This window comes from Monodon monoceros, unplaced genomic scaffold (genome assembly GCF_005190385.1).
Source record: "Monodon monoceros isolate NGI ecotype Baffin Bay Population unplaced genomic scaffold, NGI_Narwhal_1 Super_Scaffold_4, whole genome shotgun sequence".
Classification (NCBI taxonomy): domain Eukaryota; kingdom Metazoa; phylum Chordata; class Mammalia; order Artiodactyla; family Monodontidae; genus Monodon; species Monodon monoceros.
Genome location: NW_021703781.1, coordinates 58,993,497 through 59,003,239, shown reverse-complemented (window position 1 = coordinate 59,003,239; position 9,743 = coordinate 58,993,497).

The following is a 9,743-nucleotide window of genomic DNA, read 5'->3' as shown; positions in this document are numbered from 1 at the left end:
ACATTAGTTCAAAATAAGGGCTAAACAAGGTAACACAATGAGCACAAATTGAACCCTTAGGAAAATGTCCGATAATTAATCATTGCTCAAGAAATGCCTACCATTGTTATGACTAGTCTTATAACTCATTTTCTTGTTCATATTCCTCATAGTAAGTTGATGAAGGCATCGGTTTAGATGTTCACTATTGCAGGGCTGCTGAAAACTTAGCAGGTATACCAATCCCTTGAGGATATTGTTAAGCGCAGATCCTGTTTCAGTAGAGGTAAGGTGGGATCTAAGCTTCTGTATTTCTAATAAGCTCTCAGGTGATGAACTGTCCATCTAGTTAAGATTAACAACACAGTAAAAACCAGAAGTACTTGGCAGCTAGGAATCCAGGTCCTGGAAGATTTGGCCAGCACCGCAATCCTCTACTCTCTTTTACTTTGGTTCCGTGAAATAACTTTACCTCTATTTGAAGATTCACTTCCTATTTCCACGCCTGAAATGAGTCCCATAGATACGTAAAGTCAGTGCCACTGGGAAAATAGAATATTGAATTAGTTTCTTGGTATAGTGGGTTTCCCAGACTCCTATTCCAGCATCTACTTAGTTCATCAGGCTGCCAGAGATGTAGGGAGAGACTGACTTTACTCTGTGAGGTGTAGCCAGCCTGATCTTCATCACTTCTGCTTCAGAGAATAAATGGAAAACTGAGCAGTGGCTGAAAAGCTGGTTCTCTATCAGGGAAGCAGGCACACCTTGGTCATACATGAGGACCTTTATATGGGCCATGAAAACCATTTAGTCTGAGGGTTCAAGGAACATCACTTGGCCTACAGGCCATATTTTTCCAGGTTCTTTTTTTTTTTTTTTTTTTTTTGCGGTACGCGGGCCTCTCACTGTTGTGGCCCCTCCCGTTGCGGAGAACAGGCTCCGGACGCGCAAGCCCAGCGGCCATGGCTCACGGGCCCAGCCGCTCCGCGGCATGTGGGATCTTCCCGGACCGGGGCACGAACCCATGTCCCCTGCATCGGCAGGTGGACTCTCAACCACTGCACCACCAGGGAAGCCCCCAGGTTCTTATTTGATGGCTTGAGAGTATACTTTTCTTTCGGTGTTTGCTTTATGGGGCTAGGTAATACTGACTCTATAATGATCAGGTGTGCACAGTAACTTGCACAGATAGATAGTTAAACATGTCTGGTTGATTGCAATGGCAATATACTGTGCAGGAACAAGAGCGAGCATGGCTGCCTTTGCAAAAGTCCTTCCGGAGGGCTTCCTTGATTACTAACTATAATCCTTAGCATCTTCTTTCTCTAAATTCATATTACTAAAATAGTCAAAATAATTAAAATTTGGCATTTGATTACCATTTTTAATTTCTCACTGCTTTCTACTGTTTTCATTTTGTTGAAACCTGGTTTCCATGACTGTACTGTAACTCACTGAGTGAATAAAAGAGCCCTTGCCTGTCTTACCATCTATTAATGCGCTCAGCGCATTGCTGGACACCCAAAGCATTCAGTGAAGAGCTGCTGGAATTTGGAAATGAGTTATAACCCTCCTTCTGGACGTTGACAGCAACTACTTGATGAAGCAACTGAGACTGGACTCTTCAAACATTTTCTATCTTTAAGTTAAAATTAAAGCCTTTAGAGTATGGTGCAAATACTGAATTGGACCAGCCTCCAAGGGAGCTTTTCCATTTAGGAAACTCCAGTTGCCTAAGGCTTCTTTCTCTAGGAATTTAAGACTCTTTCTTAACATATATGACAGATGATGATAAAGGAATTCTGTGGCTTTGAAAATGCCCTCTGAGAATTTAATAAAACATACTGGGTAAATTGCATGCTGCTTTTGTGTTTGCATGTGAGAAGGGGGAGAGAGAGAGACTCAGAGAGAAAGATAGAGACAGAAGGTAACAGAGGAGTTCACATGTGTGGACACTTCTTATACACACACACACAGACATATAATATATAAAATAATTATATATTTACATATGCATTATATATATAATATATATAACTCTTTCTTCAAGTCCAAAGGGACAGTATGCAAATGTATCGGTATGATTAATAGGTTAATTGATAGGAAGATTAACCCTGTACTTAGAGTACCAGTAAAACAGGAATATGAAATAAATGAGGAAAAGATGGAAACAATATGATATTTAATATTTTTAAGCATCAAAATTGTCCTGGAGAAGCTTAGGTCTACATTGGCCTTTCATCTAATTTTACGGTTTAGTTTTATTTTTGTTTTGAATTAGTTATGGCCCTATGCCTGAAGTTCTCAATAGAGTCCTGGGCAAACTAGGAATTGTAGGTTAGCAGATGCGAGTAATGAGAGGCATAAAAACCTGTTCAGGCCACGCACAAGGATTTTGCATCTTGGATCCAAACTTCTTAACTGATACTATCAAATGTGATATCATACAAATCATTTCACATTTTACAGTCTTATTTTTTATCAGCAATTAAATAACAATACCAATACTGACCTCCTATATAACAGGAAAGATTTGAGACAAAAATAGGGTAGAAGTTGTCATAAAAATGATTTGAAAAAAAGTTTCTGTACAAACAAAAGCTCTTGGTTAGTGATGGGATGTAAGAGACTAGAGAAAGAGAGGAAATAAAAATAACTTTGTGATTTCCTACTTTAGTCATGGGAGGGGAGTAATGTCATTACACAGAACAAGACAGCAGACTCATTAGAGAGAATAGAGAGGATTGTGCTGGGCTGGAGGTGATAGGGAATACCCAAGTAATGTTCTGAACTTTACACAATAGGAATCTTACACATCTTCATTCCTAGAAAACAATCAATGTTTATACACTACTTCCATTGCATTGTAAAGCCTTCTGATGACAGAAACTATCTTAGATAAAAATTTTTGGCAGTTGTCCAGGGACAAGCCCTCAAAATCTGCAATATTTGCTTGAATCTGTCTATTTCCCATCACCTCAGATGCTAGTCCACTTTATCTTTCTTTCTTCTTGATTCACTGTCTGGGCATTGTGCTTGGGCCTCTGATTTAGACAAGAAAGCAGCCTAGTCCCCGTATCTAAAGGAGCTTCTGTCTATAGGGTCAAAAGATTTATATCAGTAAACATTTTTTACTGATATAAATAAACACTATTTTATAGTTTTTAGTAACAATTTTTATACTTTTTTTAGTAGCAATTTTTATACTTTCTAGCAACAAGTACTAAATGTATAGGACTATGAATTTTCCTCTGAATAAAATTTTGGCTGCTTATCATTTGGCTGCATTTTGAATCATATAATTTTGAATTTTAGTCTTGAGAAATCACATGGATCAACAAGCTCATTTTTAAAGAAAAAATTTAGGAAAACATAGCCAGAAAGTGACTTGGCAAACATTACAGAGTAGTTTCCAAAGTATATATACAATTATGCTTGGTGAAAATAAACCAGGAAAAAAAATCTTCTTTAAGCTGTCTTTTGACTATATTTTGCAGGATCTAATGTGTATGTAAATCTCTGAGATTATAGCCAACTTAATTTTTGCTATTTTCAAGGAAGTTCTTCATTAACCAAATAACAATGAAAAATCAAGCAAATAAAAATGGAAAATTTCACCTTCATGATGTCCAAATGGATATTAATTTTGTAAATTCTAATAAAAGCCAAAATTTTTAAATTACCTGAATAATTATTCCACTTTCAAAATGATTTTGGCAGTATAGAGCTAAGCCTTCCTATATTATATAAGGAAGGAAGCCTTGAACAATTTTAGTGCTTTAATTTCATTCCTTAAATATCAATTCTAAGGAGAAACTGCTGCCTAGTTATAAATTCACAGCTAGAAATTGGTACTGAAAAATCTTCAGCCACTCTACGATAATTCATTCCATTTTTGTTATATAATCATTATCACTATTATTGGCATGGTATTCAGGGTTTTCCCTTTGGAAAGCTTCAAGAAACCCAGAGACTAACTATGCAGAGTTTATATGCCCTTTACAAAGTCTACATTAGGTGTCTCATTCGGAAACTATGAACCAGATGAACAAAGTACAGGTTTAATTTTGTTTCATTAGATTGTGAAGAGACCAACATGAATTAATTAGTGTTAACTACAACACGCTTCACTAACATCCTGCCAACACAAAGATTTCCTACAGTGCCAAGATGAGAGACACGTTCAGGATGATAGGAGAGAAATGTAAGTGGGTTGGTGCAACTATTATTACATTTATTGCTGCAAAGAGTTCTAATTGATAGGGGATTTTGCATTTGGGGGGTAATAAGCTCTCTTAAGATCTGGGGCTAGACATTTAATTTAGTTTTGATGGCATCATTTTAAGTTAAATGGCTTAAAATTAATTATTAAGGCATATTTATTATGATTATTCATACAGAAAACAACATCGTAAAATGACAATTAGGAACTTTTGAAGGTAACCCAGCCACACAGTCCCTCATTGGGTTGAAGTGACCATGAATTGAGAAGAAGTCTCGGATACAGTGAGTGGCCATTTATGTGGTGAGGGAGAGGCTCTGTCCACCTCAGAGATATGGCGTTGCCTTCAGGTTATGGTTCTGGTCATTTAAACTAGAGCACCTCTTGTTATTAAAACACCTGTTGTACAAATGATGCCTTTTCTCAACACTTTGAAGACTGCTCTCACTTTATGTATTGCAACATAAATCACAGTAATGTTAGCAAATCAGTGGTAACGTTTTGTCCTCCGGGTTTCCTACAGAGCAAAATACACATACAGATGGAACAAAGGCACAATGCAAACTAGCTGCAGTGTTAAACAATGTATACTTATGGCACACACATAAAAAATTACACATTGCAGTGATTTCTAACGATTATCCTGTGCCTCATAACTATACCCACAAAGTAATGCAATTCAGCTCTAACCCCTCGCAAGTGCTCTCTGCTCTACTTCTAGGTGTCACTCAAAGGTTGCAGCAACTTAAACGGCAGAGAGAAGTTAAGCAACCCTCTACACACACACATTCCATACACGTATACTATACACACAAAGCCTTTAAATATTTCCTGATTGTTTTAGTATTTGTCCAACACATACTCAACCCTTCAGAAAACAGGGGCGATCTCCATGGCTTGGAAATGATAGGGGGTTGGAGGTGACGTCCACATTTTAATGAGACAGTGAACAGAAAGAAATCTTCATATGGAGGAGTAACAGATAATAAGATCAGATGGGTGGGGTTCCGACCTTGAGTTACTTTGGTGGCAGATAGGAAGGCACCAATGCCTGAGGAATAACATGCATGCTGTGATATTATGAAAATATTTTGTCTAATGTCTCATTCAGAGCACAGTCACCTTCTGGAAGAAATGAAGCTTTCCTAAAAGCAAGGCATTGCCAAGACAGACCCGGCCTTCCAAGCACTGGTACATCCTAAGGTAAAATCTCCAAGAATTTTTCGTCTAAGCTTCAGAGTAAATTTCTAAACCTGATTTCCCTGAAGGAGGGTGACATGGAGCTCTCCAAACTTCTGCAAACTAAAGATATTTTTGTGAAGAACTAACTGCAGATTGATATGGTTTGTACATCACTAGAGGAAGAATCTGAAAAGTTCTGGATTGGCGCTGCTTGGAAAATGGTAGCGGGCTTTCACCATCACATGATACCACCACCACTGCCTTCCCTTTACAAGCCAAATATCAACATTGCAATTCTCAGAGTTCTGTCCTTTGGGTGATGGCCAATTGTGTGAAACCATTTACACCCATGGATGCTAATAATAAAATGAGTCTTTAGTCCTAAGATCCTAAAAATTCTAAAAGATGAGATGACTGCCCCATGAGAAAAGAACTTTATCTTCATGACTGTGTACACTATAGAACATTTTAGAAAATGGGAAAACATTTCGTTTTTCTCCTTTAAAATTATGAAAATAATAACTATTTACAGATTTTAAATTCAGGGAAAAGTTAAAATATGTTTAAAAATAAATTTTCACAATACTTGTTCACTTTGTGTGCCAAAATTTTATTTATTTTCACTTTATGGGTTGGAGTAGTGGTTGCTGTTCTTTGCTGGCTTTTCTCCCCCAGGAAATGGGCAATATTAGGCAAGTATCACACATGTGATATTATCTTACCTCTGTCACTTAAAACTTTGACAAATTTCAAAATTTTATGTTGTTTCAGGACCTTCTTCTTCCTCAACTGATCATGTGTTAGAAAAATATATTTACTGCTTTTCTTTTTAATAAATGAAGGTTTCTATTCCTCACTATGTTTTTAGAACTGATGATGGAAGATGTTATGATTTTCAAAAGTGAATTCATTGGCTATTTACCTGTGGAACTACCCATTTTTGTTGTTGTTCCCCGTAGAAACCCTCTCCTTGCAAGGTTAGTTCTTAGTGGAAAAGATATGTATTCTGCGAGTCTTGTAACTAGCTCCCTAACCAGATGAATAATGGTTAGAATTAGTACCCCCACGTGATTTGTAAGCACATTTCGCATCCTAGTCTTAAGACAGAAACTGACTTCCTCATGCAAAGTAAGTATCTGCTAGAATCAACTCATTTTCGTTACCCATAAATAGCCTTATTAAAGGCGGAAAAGGGTTTTCCTATCCTCTGTGTGTGCAAATTATAAGCTGACAGAGTCAGGAAATGGATATGAATTCCCAGAATTGCCATGTGGAGGGCAGAGAGAGGACACAGTTCCCACGGCTGACGCTGGCCCCTTCGTTCTGGCTGTGCCCTTCCTTTGGCTGTTTGTGGTCACAAAGGGTCAGAAGCTGAAGTTAGCTTCTGAGTGTAATGTCTGTGCCTCTCTTACCACCGTTCACTCACCAAGACAAATGGGACCCAGTCAGGCTCACTGTATTCTGAACCCATTCCTGGTGGTTTGCATCACTTTGTTCTTTGACCGAAAGTGTAACTCTGAATATATATCTGTCAGGATACACTTCTACAGATATGCTACAAATTTAACCCTAAATTTGGTACATGCTAGAAATAGAATTATGACATAAATTAACTAAATGCATTTTATGATGTTAAATCCTAATTTTCCCCCTTTCAGAAGAATCGCTGACTTGTCAGTCTGTAAGCAGTGTGTCTATGCCCTGAACTTCATGCCACTCAGATTGCTCTAAGTTTCTTCAACTACAAATCCTTAGTCCATAAGCCATTAATTTATACATGTCCTTCCCTTCTGTGTGTGCGTCTTTCTTTCTGTATTAGAAGCTCTTCTAGGATATGGATTCTATCCTGACTGCCATATGCCTTCTGATGCCCTAATCCTTCTTAACCCTCCCTGTCTTTCCCCCCACTTCACCTTATGAAAGATGTCTTTTTAAATTCATCCATTTTATAAGCATTAATAGATCTCCTCATTTATTTTGTTTCCTAATTACAGTGTTTGAAGTGTTTATTTGCTTATATAAATGAGAAATATAGAGGTATGGAATAATCTCATCTATGGCTGCATACAGGGTATTGAAGAAAAAGCTCCAATGGCCTTCCCTCTCTCTCTCTCTCTTTCTCTCTCTCTTAACTCCTGTGATTGTAGGTTCCATTTCTTTTGGAGTATTGGCCTCAGTGTCTTCTTAAAGATGATTTTCTCCATTCAGAAGGGGTAGATAGCCATCAGATGTTCAGCTTGGATGTCCTTAGAGCTTTGGGCTCTAAAAGAGGAGAACATCTCTCCCAAAGCTCTTTCGTAACAGTCTTGGGGAGGTTACTGATTATCCTGGCCTGGGCTTATGTCCATCACTAAACTTAAAGGGCCCTAGATCAGACACACCAGAATCATATAAAATGATACCTATGTGATTTCTGAAAGAAAGGGTTCTATTCTAGGCAACACACTACACAAATGGACAAGTCATTATATTAGACATTGGGCATACAGAGGTGAAAGACATGCCTATAAGGAACTTGTAGCTAGTGAAGGAAGCAGACACAAGACAATTCTAGTTTGATGTGATAATTACTGAATATCCTTAAGCTCAGGGTGTTCTTGGAGCACAGATGAAGGCCAATCAGAGGAGTGTTACCTAAAGGATTCCTGGAGGAGCTAAATCTTGCAGGATGCTTAGGGGTTGGCAAATGAAGAAGACTGATGTGCATGTTGCAAATAACTGTACAAGCATGAGGACAACGTTAGACAAGAGAGCCTGCTGCAGTCTACGATCTGTAAGTAGCTCTGGTGACAAAGAGGAAGGTGCATGAGAGGGAGGACAGAGAAACTTGAAGATGCGTAGGTACAAAGGCTAGATCCTCAAGACTAAAATTTAAGACCATAAAAATGGCCTGTTATAGGAAAACATTAAAAGCTATAACATAATCATATTTATATATTAATAAATATAAGTCTAGGAACAGTAGGAAGAATGAGTGTGGAGATAGGGGAACGGAGGGCATGGAGAATTGTCAAAAGGCATCTGCACTGACCTCAGTGAAAGTCTAAAGGGAGGAGCAGCAGTGGGGAGGGTACCTGAACTGAAGAGCTTTGGAGGAGCTCAAACGGATAAAACTGAGTGACAAACTGGATAGGTTGATAGAATACCTAAATTGATTTCAAGTTTTCTGATCTGGATGAAGAGAGGAATGACAGATTAGAATCAAGATATAGAAGGCTGTGGGAGGAATATTAATCCATTATTTATTGTAAGTCTACTCTACAAACCAGCTGGTCTTCCAGCATTACAGAATTTCAAGGATGATTTTCTGAAGGTAGTTGATATCTCATTTTTTCCTTAATCTTCTGAAGATTATGAAATTCAATATTATGACCCTCAAAAATCTCAGTTTGACTAGACCTAATCTAAAACTAAGACCTAAGCTAAAAGTAAGGTTAAGTCCAAAAAAATCAGTGCCACCTAAAATGGTGTGATCCGTTAAGTGGTCTGATTTTAATCCTGGGTCTGATGGAGAGGTTTGATTGAGAGATCCTGACAAAAAAGTTCCTGCAGACATGACAGAAGCAAACTTGAGGCGCTGGCAGGAGAGACCATGCAGTTTAAGTTGGCTCACAGGCAAAGATACAGAAGGGCACCATTGATTTACAAAAGAAATTAGAAAAATGTGAAACAATCTACCTTTAGATTATGGATTCACTTGTTAATTCACTTGACCACCTTTAATATACATTTCTCTTTGCTTTCTTTGAAAACGCTTCTTCCTTTCCCAAAACTTCTCATCTCAAAGTTTTGGGTTTCTCAATGAAAAGTGAAAGACATGAACTTCTAATCTTCTTTAAGAAATAAACATGCTTGAAATAAATAATGCCAAGAGTTTGTTAAACTTTTCTTTCTCTCATTGTTTTTATCCCTGCCTCTCCTGCACTTCTCTCTCTCTCTCAATCCCTCTCTCAATCTTCTAGATCAAGATATTGGCTTTCTTTACATAATAAACAAACTGAAATCCTCATATTCTGACATCGTTCCTTGATATTCTACAGATAAAAACAGGTTGTATATCATGGAGCTGAGTTACCTCAAGGTAAGCAAGAAGAAAAGGAAAGATTTATAAGATAATAGATCATTGTCACTGATTTCTGCCCAGGAATCGCACAGTTCACGGAAAGTACCATGTGAGCTAAGGCTGCATAGATAAGGCTAATCTTCAGATGACATTCTCAGAGTGAAAACTAAGACCCCTAAGGCAAACCAGCATCCTCGGCACCCACGGTCTAAATAAAGTCTTCCTCTAGACTTCTGACTCTCTGGACCAGATTCTGACCTTGCTACTTCATTTATACTTAGCTCTTCTTGAGGTATC